The 18852-nt window shown below is 42.0% G+C and overlaps 1 protein-coding gene across 4 annotated transcripts in view; it reads right to left on the bottom strand.

The window, feature by feature from the left end:
• Positions 1 to 18852, bottom strand: part of PLXNB2 (plexin B2) — a 267859-nt gene that overhangs the window by 102129 nt on the left and 146878 nt on the right. Inside the window, exon 1 of one of the 4 annotated variants that reach the window (XM_080393897.1) lies at positions 5467 to 5594. The exons of the other annotated variants lie outside the window; for them this stretch is intronic. The gene's annotated coding sequence lies outside the window, so the exon portion shown is untranslated. Of the gene's footprint in view, positions 1 to 5466; positions 5595 to 18852 lie in introns of those variants that run through there. 4 annotated transcript variants of the gene reach the window in all.

Raw genomic sequence — 18852 nt, 5'->3', positions numbered from 1 at the left:
AAGAGGATGGTGAATAATAGCAGGAGAGAACTCAGAGATCACTGACTTCCTAATGGCTCCATAACAATTACTACAAAAACTACTTTCCTGTATGGTAAAGCCTTGATGCTGGAGCCCAGTGACAGCAGAGGGAAGAAAAAAGTCTTAGCTCCTCTGTGTGGAGCTGGATACTCAAAAATATTTCTTTTTCATGTATTCAAACTCATCTTTTTTCTGTATAAACGTGAGCTCTATCACATGGTCAATTCCCACTAAGACAGGTTCTCAAGCAAGCTCCCTCATCCCACCCACCCAAAGGACTTCACCGTAAAAATCCCTGACCTCTCGCAGGAACAGGATGCAGCAAGCATGAATGAAATATTTGTAAGGGCCTCATCCTCTCTGAGCGTCCTTTCAAATCCCAGCCACCAGTTGGCCCTACACTGAGCTTTTTGTTCTTGGCATGTCTGAAGGAGGTCTGAGTATTAGTTTAGCCTGCTCTGGTAAGCCATTCTTCAAAAGCCTTTTTTAGCCTGCCTCATTGCATTGAAACTTTTATATTCAACCCACTGGAGTTAAAAACCTCTTCTGATTTTCCTTATTTGGACAGGATGCTAGCTTTATAGAATCATAGAATGGTTTGGGTTGGAAGGGACCTTCAAGGATCATCTAGTCCAACCCCTCTACCACAGGCAGGCCCATCTTTCACTAGACCAGGTTCCTCAAAGCCCCATCCAACCTGGCCTAGGACACTTCCAGGGATGGGGCAGCCACAATCTCTCTGGGCAACCTGTTCCAGTGTTTCATCAATCTCACAGAAAAATAATTTCTTCATATGTCCAATCTAAATCTGCCTTCTTGCAGTTTAAAGTGGTTGCCCCTTGTCCTGTCACTACATGCCTTGGTAAAAAGTCTTTCTCTGTCTTTCTTATAACCCCTCTTTATATACTGATAGGCCACAATAAGGTCTCCCCAGAGCTTTCTCAAGGTTGAACAACCCCAGTTTTCTCAGGCTTTCTCCATAGGAGAGGTGTTCCAGTCCTCTGACCATTTTCACGGCTCTCCTCTGGACCTACTTGAACAGGTCCATGCCTTTCTGTACTGGAGACCCCAGCGCTGGCCACAGGACTCCAGGTGGGCTGCATTTTGTATGATGCTTCCTTGTTTCCAGCAGCATCCCTGACCCACAGCGCAGATACTCCACCTGACTTTCGCACCCTGGCCATTCAAAAAATCACTCACTGACCCTGTGCTTCCAGTCTCCCAGTTGCCTCCAAGGGTTTAACTTTCCCTTACCCCTCTAACAACCTTCCTCCTTGTGCACTGAACACAAACATGTAAGATTTTTAAATTTTGTATCTCATGCTGGGGGGCGGGGGGGGGGAAGGCAAAGAAAAGATGGAAGCTGCTGCAAGTATGCCGTGCCTGTCCTGCAGCCCTGGCTTCAGCCAGCTGCTGGCCTTTGCTCCAGCCGTGGGCTATGCAGCTTCAGACAACCACTGTTTTTATACTGTGGGAAGAGCCAGGGGCCCCAGTGGGATTCAGAGCACGGACAGACACAGCCTGATGCTGAGGTGTGCAGTCTAACCCAGACTGCTCACGACCGACCAGCAACAGCCATGTCCCTCACTCCTGCTGAAATGCCCCTTGGCGCAAGCCCTCCCCAAACACATGTTCAGTTTAGATGTTATTTAATAACACCCCAGTATAAATGAACAGCTGCCACAAGAAAGTATCCACTTCTGACTCCTGAAACAATTTTGGAAAACTTCTTTTTCCTCCACTCGTATGGTTTTGAATAATTAGAGAGAAGCTTCCTGTTCAAACGAGCAGCCCTTCCCCATCCATTGTCACACCTCAATGAGAGCAGTATTTAAGCGATGTAGGTACTATTAAGATTTGAGATTCCATCCAATTAAACACCGATACAAGAGGAAAATTATCCTTTTAACAGATTACTAACAGCACAATGGTTTCTGTTGTCCACATGGGATCTTGCAAATTGACTGGCTGTGTGGAGCTCAACATTTTATACTACTCCAGTGCAGAAACACAGCAGAATTAGGAAACAATTATTGGTAAGTATGCAACTGTGGCACCATAAAAACCCCATGGGTAAGCCCAGTCTAAGGAGAAAAAAATGAAAAAACCCAGCTTTCACATTTTTCCTTTTTTTTTCTCTTTGCACAGTTGGACATTCATTCCCTGCTGTTTCGTATTTCCTATACTGATTAAAAGTGTTACCTACTGCATTATTCTCTTCAAGGCCTGAATTTTCTAGGTGAAAGCATCATTAGAAACAACAGGGCTGAGGTAGGGAAACGGGGCTGAATTGAAGAGTTCTTTCACTATATGAGCAGCAAAATGTATTTTTCCCAATAACATTTTATACACAGCAGAAATTGCTTTTCGACATCAAAGTCAAGACACATTCAAATAATGAGTTAGTGCAAGAACCTCAAGGATAAGACATTTACATTTTCAGGAACAAATGCACTTGTGACAAACAATACCGGGTATTAATCCTGGTCAGCACTAAAACCTGATTTTCTGGGAAAGCTTCTGAAGATCTTTTTGCCCTCCTTTCTCTGCAGAGCCCTCAGGAACTGGCAGAATTGAGTATTGCATACCTCAAGAGAGCTACACATCTCAGCACAGGAAAGGAATCAGAAGCCTCTTTGAGCTAAACCTCTCCCTGTCATTTAGGAGAAACTTTTCTATAAAGCATCAATAATCTCACCATTATTCTAGTAACTGTTTTTTAGAGGTGAAAAGAGCAGGCTGGTTCTCTACTCAGTTTTTTTCTGCCTAGGCGAGGTAAGCAGTAAATAACCATGCCATTAGCTTGCTCCGAAATGTAAACCATTTAATTTTAGTGAGAATGGCAAAGGAAGGTAAATACACGGAATTCGATTACTGCTGATGCTAGAAGTTGTAGTAGGAAGTCAGCACTTCTTAAAACTTTGTTCATGCTGAGATTCCATGAGCTCCCACTTGTTTTATCCTGTTTACATTATGCATTCTGGCAGGGTGGTGACCCACATAACCTCCACATTTTTCTCCTGGAGTTACAGTTAAAAAATAGGGCTCAGGTACAACATGTGTTGACTTATGGAGTCCCTGTCAACCGCATTTGAAGTTCAGGGGTCGCTCAGAATCACATCACCACCAGTAAGTACTTTTTTAAACATTGTTTAAAAAAGTCTTAGCTCAATGAAATCCTGGGAATGAGATTCTTCCAAAGTACATGAATATGCTTTTCCAGTCCTGTTTTTAAAATACAAACTTTAAATAGACAAACAGGAAATTAAAATAACCCCTGAACTTTGTTTCTCTTCAGCCGGTCTTAAAGAACGTCAAGACTCTGGCCATCGTTTATAGGAATGTTTCAACAGTTCTTGATCTGCTGAAGTTCTGTTTTCTTTAAATGGGTTAAAATAGATGGCATCATATATAATTTTACTGCTTTGTTCAAAGAGGCATGTGTTGAGTTTGTTTAATTAACTGGCCTTAAAAGGAAATTGGCAATTTATTTCACGTTAACAGTTACATGTTGAAATAAGCCATTCTTAGCCTATAATGACACAAAATGAAGGCAGCATTCCTAAGGTTTATTCGTCATACCAGAATGCCATTCTTATAACTTTTGACTATGTATACTGAATCACAGAATCACAGACTGGTCGGGGTTGGAAGGGACCTCTGGAGATCATCTAGCCCAACCCCCTGCTAAAGCAGCTTCACCTACAGCAGGTTGCACAGGACTGTGTCCCGATGGGGTTTGAGTATCTCCAAAGAAGGAGACTCCACATCCTCCAGGCAGCCTGCTCCAGTGCTCTGTCACCCTCAAAGTAAAGAAGTTCTTCTTCATATTCAGATGGAACTTCCTGTGTGGCAGTTTGTGCCCGTTGCCCCTTGCCCTGTCACTGGGCAGCACTGAAAAGAGCCTGGCCCCATCCTCCTGACACTCAACCCTGAGATATTTACATTCATTGACAAGATCCCCCCTCAGCCGTCTCTTCCCCAGGCTACACAGGCCCAGCTCCCTCAGCCTTCCCTCACAGGGGAGATGCTCCAGTCCCCCCACCATCCCTGTAGCCCTCTGCTGGGCTCTCTCCAGTAGTTCCCTGTCTCCCTTGAACTGGGGAGCGCTAGCTCCCTGTTCCTGTCTGTTGTGAACTGGGGACCGCAGAACTGGACATAGTACTCCAGATGCATCCTCACCAGGGCAGAATTCCTCCCTTGCCCCTCCCCGCCCACGCCCCCAATCAAATGCCCCAAAATTCTGGATTCTACAGAAGTTGAACTACCTTCACCTTGTCAACATTCACTGGTTCTGCTCTTTTTGTCATGCTCAAGCCTGTCTGGGAACCTCAGACTAAACATTATTATGCTTACCTCCAGTAGAAGCTGAATCAAGATACTGAGTACTTACACACAGCAGTGGGGATTCTCTGCACTTGGCTGCCAGAGCCACCTACATTCAAGAAGAAACATACACCCTTGGCTGCAGGGAGTGGAGGATGGCAGCATGCAGATAATGCTGTGGTGTTTGTACCGTACCTCTGCAGCAAGAATGCTTTTTTTAGGAATTGGGAAATTTCAGTTCAGGCTGTTGAGTGCATGCACACCCGTCTCTCTGATGCTTTGCTACCAGATGCCTTTGCCCGAAGCAGGATTCTTTGATCCAGTGCTATACAAGAGATGCTTTAAGTTTATAGGAACAGATTGAGGGAAACCTGACTTTCTAGGGCACTGAGCTGCGTGGGTGATCTGGGCTCCTGGTGCAGGACCAGCTTGCACATTTTACCCCGTGATGAATGTGAAATATGTAACCCATTTTCAGAGTGGGAATCTGAGCTCCTCTCAGTTTAACATGGATAATGACCTCTATGCATCCACAAATGGGACTGGGAAAATCCCTGGAAAGGAAGGCTTCAAATACATTTTTCTTCTAAGCATTCATTGCCAACTATTTTAGGCATTCCTGCTCTGCATCCTGCTTGTTCACAAATTTTGCTTTCATGGTCTTAGTGCTCCCCATGCAATAACTGGAAGTGAAGGCACCTGATTCAAGGCTGCTGATTACACTTGAATTATTCACTGCTCTGAGCACTACCAGCCTACATCCTTCTGGTGGTCTACTCTTATAGCTGGTGGGCTGAGATAGTACTTAAAGAAAACCCCAAAACAACCTCACAAAACATACCCTCTCTGTACTGGGATACGATGTATTTCTTATTTCAGTAATATAAAACAAAACTCCAACTCCACACTTCCCCTGTCAGAACACAACCTAGAGTGCCTAATTCTTGTCTCAGAAGGTAATACACTTTTATTCAGTTTCTGTTATTTCCTGCCACTGGAGAGAACCCATTCTCTCCCAACCACTGATGTTAAATACTCATCAATAAAATAACTCTCCCTTGAATGTTTTCTTTCTCTTCTGGAAAAGGATTTTGGAACAACAAGGATACAAGTACTCACCTCTTTTAAACTCTGCATCATAATCTTTATGATATGTTTTATCATCAACTGTCTTTAAGCTTTTACCAGGATAACAACTTTGCCTTTGCACAGGCTCCCACAGTAGTCTTGAGTGAAAATGGGGAGAGCTAAGATGTAAGAGACTAATATTAGAATTATATGGAATAAAAAAAGAAAATTTATGGTCTGCTAAGGGAAATCTCAGTGGTAAGCTATGAAAACGCTGGAGGCTTGTGCTGTACATCAGTGAACAATATCCAAAGTTCATGAATTTACATAGGAAATGTTTTTGATAGGCATGGTACCCCCAGCTCTCAGCCACCGACTCCGTCCCTCTCTCAGTTCATGAGTAAGTCTGCAAGTCCACAGATCATCAGAGATCTGGCAGGATAACGGCAGCGAAGCCTGGCGCCTGCAGTGTGCATTTTTCGGAGTGTTGCCATGGTGATCTCCAGCACGCTCATCCCCTGAGAGCTCAGCTCAAAATTCAGAGGGAACCAAAGCAGGACAAAGAAATGACACCCAAACAAAAGCAACAGGGGAAATTATGTGTAATAAGCACATATACACACTTTCATATAGAAGGTTTCAGAAAACAGTTATTTTTAGAACTGAGTGGTCAGTAGGAAAGAAGCGCAGTCTTCATAGTCCCAACTCTAAACCAGGATGGTCTATGAAATAAAAGCAAGAATTTATCACCCTGTCTCAGACTAGATCACTATTTTGCAGAAGGTAAATCTTCAGCCTCTGTACTGCCAAAATCCTGATTTGTGCAGTAAAGACTGAAGACAAGGGATAACTAAGCAGATAAAGAGATGCCTTTAATAATGTAAGACTACAGAACAGCAATAGATCACTAGAAAACCAAAACCTGACGTTTACTTTTTAGAACATTTCATTATTCCATGAAAACAGGTAATACAACAACTCTTAACTATCCGAGCAATTTAAATTTCCACCAAATACTTTACATCATCTGTTGGTCCTTATGGCAGTTATACTCTCTTATTGCATTCTCAACAAAACAGAATTATATTTGTGTGAACATGAAAGCAACACTCTGTCAAGCGATGTACAATCTCAACGTACAGTTGAGAAACCTGTTGTATGGTACTTTCAATTCTACCCTACAAAAGCACTGTGTTATAGTGGCCATACACACAGAAATAACCCAGCAAGAAGAGAAACCGAAATTCAAAATCTGAGCCATGCCAGGTACACCACAGTCCAGAAATAATACTAAATGAGAGCCAATCAATGTTTTGCCATTAGGCAACGTGTTTCAGTCAGAACTTATTATCAGACACTGTCAGGCCCTTTTGTGCCTAAAAAAGCTCTGAGATCAGTTAATCCCACATAGCTTGATGCTCAGCCACTTGTGTATTGTAGCTTCTTTTCCCAAAATACATAATAATATTTTTGTTCCTACCTGAGCTACTTACTACTGTTACAATGGACTTTGATAGTCCTTTCCACGTCATCATTTTTAAGATCTTCACGTACGAAAAGCTGCCTCCTCCTGAACGAGCATGGAGCTTTTCAGTCAGATCTGTTTTAACTTCCATCAAACCCATCTGGGTTGGTACAGCACTAATCACTTCAGAGCCTTGTTCCATCCCTGCTCACAAAATTTGGTGTGCAGTCTGTTGCTTATGACCGTGGGCAGCACTTTACCTGCTGCCTTTGACTAGTTCGTGATGCTCATCACCGTGGAATGCCACCAGCCTGAGAGGATGTTCACAGAGGTTTTGTTTCTTCAGCATATTCGCATTCTCACAGTTTGGTTGAAAATGGACATGGAAAGGGTTGGAGTAAATTGCCCGAGTACCCATTTGTATGATGCACAAGAGTTTATTCAGTACATGTCCCTCTCCTCACTCGGGTCCCTCACTTAGCTTTCTTTGCTATCCACCCACCAAGTGAACTCTCTGTGCTTCCCCAGGCTATCACTTCTCTGGCTTTCAAACTAGCACAGGATCAAAAGCTGATGGCTGGAGCAACAGCAGAGGGAGAGACCCAACTACAGTCTTTGGTATCTACCATTTCATCTTTAGCTCCTTCTCTTCCAAAGGGTGCTGACAGCTGCCTTGAGTAGCCTCCCTGTTTTTTAAGCTTTCTTGATCCCCTATAACAGTGACTGATTTATTTCCAGCATATACTGATATTCCTGCCCAATTGCAGGGAAAGAACTTGAACTTTAACAAGATCCCTACAAAATCACTGATTGCAGTAGGCATAATATTATGGTTCTTATGTGCTCATATCTTGATCCCTTCAGGGAAGAAGTTTTATTTGCCTTGAATAAAGATGAAGGCTGACAGACAGCCTTCAAATCAAAGCACAAGCCAGAAAATGTCTGATTACTCACAGAACCAGCATTTAACAGCTTAACTTAGTCTTTATTTAGATATTATTTTGCATATTTCACCCATAATGAAAGTAAACTTGGTGTGAACAAAAACGTTTGGTAATCTAATTTATCAAGATCACTCACACACTGGCAGATACGAATTTTAATAAAATTTGCTTTTATGAGATCAATTTGTACTACTTTCTGTCTCTTAGATGCTTATACTTTTCCAGGGCTGGTAAACAGAAAATTGAGGCTCCAGCACAATTCCAACCGCTTCCAGAAAATGCAGTTGTATGCTGTAATCTATGGGAATTTACTTAAAAGGCTCTACTTTCCTTACTGTAACAGCATGCACTTTACCACCCACTCCTTGTATGACAATATTTTACAAGGATACCACAAATTTTTAAAGCATGGGGATGCATTTTCTACACAGGGGCTGTCAGATATTTACCTTGCCCAAGAATGTTAAACGTATTAGATTAATGACAAAGACAATGAATGTAGCTCAACTTCAGTAAAGGGGTTGGCAGAACAAGACAAGAAGCATCACTGCAGAGATTGTTGCCTCAAAATAATGTGATGCAAAATATCAAATGTGGCCCCTCCTGGCCCTTCTCTTTCCTCTTTCCAGTTATTCAGCAATTGGAGTCACAGGCAAGGCTCCTGTCAGCTGCTTAACAGACACAAGAAAGATCACAGAACACCTAATACTCTACTTGTGACTCCTTCTTTTTCCTCTACTGTCCCACAAGGTCAGAGTTCCAATTTTACCTAGTGAATCTGACAGCAAGCAGCTTGCTCCCCTCTCTCCATAGGTTGTCCTGCCATTCATTTCAAAGAAAGATTTCAGCTAAATGTTATACTTTGCCTAACATCTGGGCAGAACAGTTGATATCTAGTTCATCATTAGAGAGAATCTATGTTGCCTCTAAGTGCAGTAATCCCTTGCTCTGAAAGGAAAGTCTCTGCTCTGGGCTTGTACTAGCATACAGGTGGTGAGAAGACACTCATGGAGCTGCTCCAGCAGGAACTACCTATTTTTCAGCTCCTGGCCAGGTTAGTTTTCAGCTCTTGCTTAGGCTTGGCTGCACCCGTACTTAAGCCATCCGTGGAAGTGGCAGAAACAAAGAGCTAGGGGAGACGGGAGAACCAACTTGCTACTTTGTTTGCCAGCAGCAAGGACTGGTACTCAGTAAAGTGTATAAACTGTCCTGACACAAGTTACGTAAAACACCCTCAGTAGGTTTCCTACAACTGGACAATGAAATGTTGTCTCTCACTTTGACAAAGACAACAGACAGACAGTCTTGCTGGGAGAGGATGTTATCTCCGCTCATTCTATTTTCATTAGAATAAATGTCTGCTTTTGTGTAAGACAGCTATTTTCTGGGTACCACATTTGCTTACAGTAATGTTAGCATATTCGGTTTCACTCAAGTTTTGCAAAATAGATGTATTTGGAATATTTTCCTTTCTTTAGCTTTTTGTTTTCATTCCCCATCTACGTCATTTAGTTGTTCTTTTCCTCTTGGTCCTATATATACTTCAAAGACATATTTTCAAAGAACAATTTCTCTCAGCATAGCTTGCCCCCCAGCTGTAAAAGCTTTGCTCACATATACCTCCCTTAGGAGAGATAACTTCTTTGCACAGAGCTCCTTTAGGCAACATTTGTAATCATGCAAACAGGTAGAACATTCCCACGTGGCGCAGCTCAAGAAGGAAGCACAGACATCCTGCAAAGCAAACCCAGTGTAGCACCACGTATATTTATATGCCAGATAAAATCCACATCTTGCAGCTTGGACTGCTATAAACAAACACTATCCAATGTATCGTTCAAGTCAATCAACCAAAGGATTCACATACGGATGGACGGCCTGATTTGAGTTCACCCACGGGTATGAAAAACCTGGGAATGCAACAAATCGGCTCATCCCTGGGTTACTGACCACACACACACCCCTTCCTTTCCTAGCACCATCCTGGTCTTTGAACAGGATCTCCTTAGCTTTGTGACCAAGCAGACCTCTCTGCAGTCATTCCATTTCTGGATACTTCTGGCGAAGCACTGGCAATCAATACCACTGCAGAGCAGAGCCCAAACTAGTTCAGTTTCTTCTGTACAGAATGATACAGCTCATGCTTTCTAAAGGTGCTGGCTGTAAGAAGTGCTAAAGGACTTCAGGTATCTGTTCCACCAGCCCTGATGTCAGCTGTACTGTATGGTTCTGCTCATTACAATGGAAATGGTATCGTGACCCTTTCTTTCCCCTCTATGAGTACCCTGAAGACCCAAATGGTCGGTAGCCTATGGTGGTGACTTTTGGATGTGGAACTGATGTAGAGGATGCCAAAGTCAAAACTGTGACCCAGCTTTCTGTTCTTAGTGAGAGTCCCCTGGCATCCCCTGTGGTGTCCTCAGGACTTCTCTGATATGCAGTAAGAGGATTGCAGCAGAAAACACCTCAGGAAAGGAAGGTCAGAAGAGGGTGTCAAGAGTATAAATCCCCATAACATTGCCCATAACAGGTACCATGATTTGTGTGAAGTCATCATTTCTTGAAGGAAAAAGAATTTTTTTTTTTTTTTTTTTTTTTAGAAATAAAGTTAAACACAGCTCTGTGTTTATATATGAAAAATAACCAGCCAGAGCTCTCAAAGCAATGCACACTTCTGCCTCTTCAGTGCAACCAGCACCATCATTCTTCACCCAGGATAAAAAAAAAGAAAAAATGAAGCAGCTCTAAAACCCATGCTGCTTGAAAACATAGGCCTAGCTTTGAAGAAAGCCACGGCAGGCCTCTTCAGTTGTCTGGAAATTTCCAGACACATTTTAAATACTAGCTGTGTGTAAAACACAAAGAGTTGCAACCTTTCGCAAACTCAGAAGTTCCCAGGAACTGTAATTTAATACGATTCATTTAACTAGTCACAAATTAAACTGATGCAATTTTAAGGGAAACTAGCAAGGATAAACAAGACTGTATTTTGTGTATCCCTGGAAGCCTTCTGTTTATGAAGTCATTGGCTTACTGACTGACAATGAGAAATTTCCTACCTAAACCCAGATATTTTTATGTCTTGACATTACTTCATGACATTGTGCTTGATCAAAACGAGTGCCGCAGTAACAGGACACTAGAATATTGTCTAGCTGTCCAAAGGAACAGCTATTTTTAAATATAATGTCTTTCGCAAATACTGCATTAACTGAAACAAATAAAGTTGAGTCTTGCCTTGAATATAGCCCTAAAAAATTATTAAGCAGACAAGTATTTAATTCTTCCTTTTATCCTTGTTAAATCCTTTAATTAAATATAACATTAATTGAACTAAAGATTATTATAGAGATTTCTCTCAATTAATACATTTACATGCATTAAAGCAGTGAAAAAACAAACAAGAACACAAGCCAGGCTTACGAACAGATTCATATAAACAGCATTACACCATTAGAGCACAGGGCATTTTTTCATGTTTGCTAGCACAAAAGTAACAGCAAAGGTTAAGGGCAGTAGAGGTGGCATATTCCATACAAATCAACACATTAATGCAAACCGTTTCCATTTAGCCAAGAGATGTACCAGTTCACCTAAGACAATTGCTTAAACATCACTGCTGTCATAATGCAAGAGGATGCAGAGCAGGAACGGAGCAGAAGTTCTCAGACTGTAATGCCCCTGCAGCCAGGCTGTTCCAGCACCAAACCAGGGGCATCAGCAACATGAAGGCTTCAAACAGGTTTTTGCAGAAGCCCTGGTCTGAAAGCCATAGAGTGAAAGCCCCGTGCAGAGGGCTGGGAGCAGCAGTGGCAACTGCTACAGCCTGTGGGGCAGAAGGGAGCTGTGGGGCAGCTGAGCGGAGGAGGGTGGCACTCCCCTGCCTCCCCCAAGGAGGCTCCCTCAAAGCACTACTCCCTGGGTTCTTGTAGGCTCCAAGTGTGTGTCAAAAATTAATTAGACCTGAAATGAATGGGGCCTCCCAAAATCGTTTGTTTATTAGTAATTACACAGTTGCTACAGGCATAGCATTCAGAGGCTTCCCCTGTACCCACAAGCAGACACCAGCAAGACCATGAGCAAGAAAAGCAGCAGAACAGTGCCCTTATTTGTGCCTGTTCACACTGCTTATTGTTCACACTGGTATCATTCACTCGCCCAAGATCAAAAAGGAGGCTGATTTCAATAACTGCAACATCAGTAGTCCCATGAAAGAGCTCACTTTGGCCAGGAATCACACGTTTATGCAGACAAAGCTAATGCAGCATTTGAGAATGACACTAAAAATGAAATCCAAACTCCAGAATCAATGTTAGAGTCAATGCTGACAACTGATTTACAACAGTTCCCTCTAAGTCTGTAATGCATTTCTTTTTCTAAGCAGGGACAATTCTCAATTTTCTTTGCCAGACACAACAAGGAACTTGGTGCCAATATTCTCACTTCTGTGACAATACAGAATAATGCCCCAATCAGGCATCACAACCTGCTTGCTCTGTAAAAGGCTGACACACTGAGTTGAGAGTGTTAGAGGCGTCCATCCACCCCTCAGTCCCACTGTGGCTTAGGGGAAGGAAGAAACCTGTTACAATGTGGGTGATAACTAAGCAGTTGTATCCACCGGCCTTTCCAGGAGGAAAAGGAGGACAGTTTAGGCTGGTAGGTTTGACAGAAGTTTCTCAGTGAATCTCCTCCCTGCATCCCCCAAAACTGAAATAACCCCAAAACTCCAAATTCAGTTTTAGTAGGACAAAGAAATGATGTGGAGCCCTATTTTACTGCACCCAGCTTTTCTACTTGGTTTCGTCAGCCTTGGGTAAACTGCTTTTTGCTGTCTCTTGATCTCCCCGGGATGCAGCAGCTCTTGCCAAAAATAACTACGCTTTAATTTTCCTTCACAATTCTCTTGCAGAGGTCTGCACTGTTTTAATGCTGTAGCATCACATATCCTTTTAATCCCTGCCTACACATTTTAACATTTGAAACACATGATTATTTATAAACGAAAAGCCACCAGGGCTTTGGTGAGGTAAAGTGGTTTAGTGGGGACTGAAACTGGGGAGGGGGGAGAGGGGAGGATGAGTCATCATTTTCTGGTTTTAATCCTCCACTCCTCCTCTGTTTTGTGCTTTGTTATTAGCAGTAGCGCTTATTCACTTTGAGCGGGGCCAAGACAGCAAACACGTCCTCTGAATTTGAAAGCCAAACAATCCCAACTCCTAATTCAGCCATGCACGCCTGCTCCAGGCTGTTCAGTCCCTTGAGACCCCTTTTTGTAGCCTAGGCTTTTCCCTCCTTTAAGTGCCAGCCCATCGATGGCCTTTGGCTGGGGTTTTGTCTGTTCCCACCTGCTCCTGCAAGAGGGAGAACAGACTGGGATGGAGTGACGCCATCCTTTAGTTTTGTGCTGCATTCAGGGCTGGGCATTGCCACACCGAATGGAGCAAACAGGTTACAAAAACTGTTTGCACAGACAAAGCAAGGCCCTTGAACATCACCACCACTCCAACTATACACCACTTGGAAACAAGTTGCACTGCACACTGAAAAGGAGACAGCACTTGTTCAAAATCTCCGCTCCCTTTTGGTCATTGCTCAACAGGGCAGCAAAAATTTTGTCCTCCAGCCCAATTATACCACTCTGCTGATGCTGTAACAAAAGAGGAACAAGCCGCGACAGAAATAACAAGGTAACCTGCATTTCTGATGGAAGCAATGGCAGGAGGTAGAAAAATTAACTGCCATCACACACTGTTTTTCTTCCCACTTCAAGCACCCTCTCCCTCTCTAAACATTCCTTCTATACACACCTTCCTGCAACAACAACAACAACAAAAAAAAATCTCTAAAGATTGACCCTCCCAAGCCCATCTATACCTCATGCCTCTTGTAGTTCCACTGAAAAACAACCCATTGCCTTAAGCTATGAGAGCTGGGCAGTGCAGGAGCCCGAGTCCAGCCTGGAAACTGACTGCATGCAAGTTCCAGCTCTGGACTTTTTAGGGATGCTTAAGTTTGGAAAAAGCCTTAAGTGTGGATGCCTCAGGTTCAGCTGCTGTACCCATGTTTCCATTCCAAAATACTTGCACTTTTCAAAAATGTGAATACTCTTGAGCTCCAAGTATAATTTAGGACAACTGAGAATATGCAGAACCTCTGAGAATTAGACTAGTTATTTCAGTAAATTAACTAGGTAGCAACTGTGAAAATGCTGATGTTAGACAGTATTTCAGCTTCCTGGGCTATAAATGGATATAATTTTTACTTACCTGACAGGTGTGTCATGAGAATTAGGTAATATTGACACTTTGATCTTTAAAATGCTTTGCCAAGTATTAATTAAGGAAGGATCACTTTGCATTTAAAATAGCTAGTATTTTGAAGTTGAATTTGTCTCCATCCCACTCCTAAAATGGTAAAGAATCCACAGTTTGTTTTTCTGCCTATTCCCCAGGATATTATTTTTGAGAAATATGAGAAAGACAGACTGACATGCAGAGCTATGTTTCATGGAAGATTAATGGATACCTCTAAGTAAAAAGCTATGTTTTGTTGCAAAATCTCCTCTCTTGTGGGTCTTGCAGCCAGACCTGTAGACTCAGGTCAAATGTTACTGAATGTAGGGAGAAAGGACATCCCCACCCTGCAATAAACCACCTTTAACTAACCTGCTAGTGTTTTTTACAAGGCAGATCTCAAAGTGAAGTGTAAGAAGTTCAGAACACATTGCAGATATTCAAGTACTGCATCTACTGGTGAAGTGTGGCCTCATTTCTCCATAAAGGGAAAGGTGCCAACATATGGGCAAAACTATTAGTTTCATCTGTAGCCAGTGCTATGAAATACATCCCAAACTGTGTGATGCTTTTGTTAGATGGGTCACCCATGTAGGCTGCTGCCAGGGAAAGATGGAGAGCCAACGCTTCCTTGCAGAGTCAGCTGTCTCCAAGCCACTCCACACTCAATAATAAGGGCAGGACTTTCACTATGGGCACTCTTGTTGCAAAGATTTAGCAGCAAAGGCATGACATTTGGCCTTTACGTGGCCCAGTGAATATCAACCCAAATTAGAGGGAAATAAAAGATTGTACTTGATAGCATATGGGAAAACAGCAGCGTAAGTCTCCAAATAAGCTGCTCTGCACACCCCAGAGAGATCATTATGCAAGGCTTTCCTGTGGTTGCTACTGCTGGTGGTTCCAGCCTGACCTGGTGTCACAGGATACTCAGGCTGGTAGTGCAGATACATCATCTCTCCTGGAGCTGCAGTATTTTCCTTACTGTCAGCCAGGCAACACAGGGAAGACAGAGCCGAAGGGAAAGAAAAAAAGATGGGACACAGGTACTGGAAGAGATGCCAGAAAGCACATGCATGAAAATAGATGCAACCCCTGTGTAGTCCCCCGAAATGCTCTTTAGGGTCTCAGGGCGACGACAGCGGTAATTCTGTGAGAACAGTTTGCAAAGCCCACATCTTGCCTCTCACCTGCTGCCTAAGACACACAGAAGATGCTGAACAAATGTTACCCGATGTTTCGGTGACTCTAAAGGTGAGTCTTAGAGGTCATTCTGGGGACTCAATCAGATTGTCATGTCTAGAAAATACTAGAACTAAAGTTCCTTATGGGAATCCTTCACGATAAGTCTCTATGATGGGAGACTTTTTCCTCTGTTCCCCTGCCTCATTTCATGCACAGCATAGACATTACCTAATGAACTAGCAACTCTTCAATATTTATTTTTCTCCTCATTATCCAGTGTGGCTCTATGCTTTATTTACCATGCTATCCAAATGCTGCTGAGAATTATTTATAGCATTCACAATATAGGAGCCAAGTTCTTACAATTAACTTTACAATACTCAGCTGGATCCTGAAACTAAGGTGAACATTTTGGTATGGGAACTGTTTTTGAGCAACTACTTTATAATCCTAGAAGTTTAAAAAGCATCTCCATACTTGCCAGAAAGAATCTGCCTACCAGCAAGCAGAGCTTAGTGACAGCATATGACATGACATGGTCCTTATCCTTCAAAGAGTATTTGAACCAGGCTATTTATGGTGCCAATGTATGCATTTTACATAAGAAATACCGTTGAGAACAGTGAACAAACAATGCTACATTAAGAACTTGTTCCAGGGATCCCGGATTACAAAATGTGCAGCGAGAACTTTTGTATCTAATGTGTGCTAGGTGTTCTCCCTTCCCCCCCACCCCCACCATCCCTACCCCCGTGCTCTACTTGATAGTGCCTGCTCCTGATTCCCTAAGGTACACACTCCCCTTCCTTCTCCTTGTAGTCACTGCCTCAAGATTATTTTGATGTATTATCAGTATAACACAATACAGTTAGCACCTTATCATCCCCTCCAGTCCATTTTACATTTTTCCTGACCTTTCCCTATTTTTTTAGGGGGAAAAATGCCTTCATTCTCCCCATCTCCTCTCTCCTTTTCACCAGATGAAGCACCACAGCAAACCAACATTTCACTGGATCTCTCCAGCATCCCAGTTTTGGCTTTCAGCTCTATGAAAGGTCAGTCCAGAAGTTTGTTGGAAGAGAATGAGGAAGTTTTTGCAAGTTTATTTCACCTTCTGGCTTTATGGATAACCAAAGCCAAAATTCTACCAACTGCCCTACCAAACGATTATAATGGATTCAAACCCAAATTTCAGGTTTAATTTCCAATCTTGACTAATATTTCTTTTTAAAAATAAATATCTCTGGATGCACGACACATCAAAATAGATGATTGTAAGAGGAGGTGCTGCATTTCATAGTTTCAGGGCTCTACCTCCAGTTTGCGAGTGACTGCAGTTAAAGCCACTGCTCCTCTCAGTTCCTGTTAAGTGCTTTATCCCCTCTCTTGGGCTCTGCTCACTTTTTACATGAGAATGTGTGCATTGCCACTTCTGTGATACAAAACCAAAAGTAGATATGAAAAGGTATTTTTTCCTCTCCGCATAAACTTGTTAATTTGGTGTTACTGCAAAATTCCCAGCCAACGTGAGGCCAATTTATATTTGAAAATTATTCCAGTTTAGAAGGATAAATCTATACTTTCAGTATCAAATAGCTGCAAGAGCCAAATCAAGAAGAGGGTCTCCATTTAGGAGCTCATTCTACACATGCACAAAATTAAAATATCAGAAAAATAACATCTACTGGAGATCATATTTATTTTTACATCAAGGACAAATGCTAGTAACCATCTCTCCACAAGGATGTGTTTATTCCTCTGCCAGTTTCATGACCAGCTAATAAACACATTGTCAACGGTCTATCACTCAGCTACCTGAAATACTGAAGCTCTACTTCACGTCTTTTATTTGTTTTCACATACATACAGAATATGAAATGACATTTTAACTGGACAGGTATCTTTTACAATTCAATCCATACTCAAATAGTGCTCTCCTGAAAAACAGGCACTTAAAAAAATACAAACAAACCCCAGATATTCTGCTTATTTCACAAGAAACAGGAACTGAAGATAACAGAAACTCTTCCCAAGTTTCCCAGGAGAGATAGTTGAAGATTGAGTTGGTGAGAATAATGTAAAAGTAACTTAAGAAAAACTTATATGTACAAACAGGTCACACACATGTGGAATTGTTCAAGAAGTGCCACTGGCCTGAACAAGAACACTTGAGGTGGTTTTAGGATCCTGAAGCAACTAAAGTGACTGGTCCCAGTAAATGCCTTCAAACTTTATGTTGTTCCATACACACCAGAAGGTTTTAAAAGGATTTGCTTTTATATCTTATAAACCTATAAAGGTTTCAGACTAGGCCAGATATGGCTAACATAGAGAGTCAATGCACAGCCTTGTCTGTAAATGCTTAGCTCAAGTACAATGTTGTCAACTCTGAGGATCTTCGTTTTAAGCAACCCCGTATCAGTAGACAACTCTGTATAAACCAGACAGCATTTTGCAACGTTCCTGCAATATCTCACTGTTTCAGTACTATTGGTCAGTTAGTAATTTTAGAAGACAAGTTTATAAAAGCCCAAAGGCTAAAATTAAAAGTGTTCCAGCTGATTAGACATTTAAGACGTGATCACTGTCAAATTTGACATCTAAAGTCATGAATTCTGTACTTTATCCAGCATTTGGAAAGACTTCGCTGACTGCTTCCAAACTCATCAGGCAGGCTCTGGGAAATGGAAGGTGAGATCGTGGGAAAAATGTAATACGAAAAAATACTGGAACAAATCCATGGCAGCTAGAAGTTCATGACTATCACTACCCTGCACACCAGAGTCAGTCAAAGCTTCCTGGGGTATGACTTGCAGAGATAGGGCTTTGCTTCACACACAGATACCTACATACATATATATATGTGCATGCACACAATTAGAGAGTTCACATTATTATGAAATACAGCTAGAGAAAGCAATTACTTTAAGAAAAATAATGGGGTATTCACCAGCAAAGTAACCGTTTCAAAAGGTCTAGAAAATGAACTAAAGCTCTTATTGTTAGAGAACTATTGACTCCAGGTTTGAAAAAGTGACCTCAAGTGAGCAATGATGCACTTAGCCTGGAACCTGTAGCCGCTGTATTTCACTCTAAATTGATTTGCCAATTCACAGTGCAATCTTCTTCTACTATAAACTCACATCTTTGAGGCAAGTATACAGAAAAATACTACATGCTGGCTGCATTATTCTGGTTAGACTAAATTCCTCTAGAAATGGAAAATATGTCCACATTACAGAATTTAAGGATCCCTGTGGGTATTTATACTGGGGTAGTGTTTTTTGGTTTTTTTCTCCTTTTAAGGGCACTTAGTGATAACTTCATGATGGTTTGCCTGCCAACAGTTCATAAGCATGCAAACAGCTAATAGCACGTGGCCCTGTTAAAAACATTTAGGTATGTATAGCCTACAGACCCATACTGAAAACCATGTAATAGAGGCTTCATACCTCACACACATATGCACAGTGATAAGATCTAGCACTCTTGCCATACTAAAAGTAACCTTGGTAAATTAGGCTCCCAATTGTTCATGATTTACAGT

Source organism: Falco punctatus (genome assembly GCF_963210335.1).
Source record: "Falco punctatus genome assembly, chromosome: 6".
NCBI lineage: Eukaryota > Metazoa > Chordata > Aves > Falconiformes > Falconidae > Falco > Falco punctatus.
This window is presented reverse-complemented; position numbering and strand designations above follow the sequence as displayed.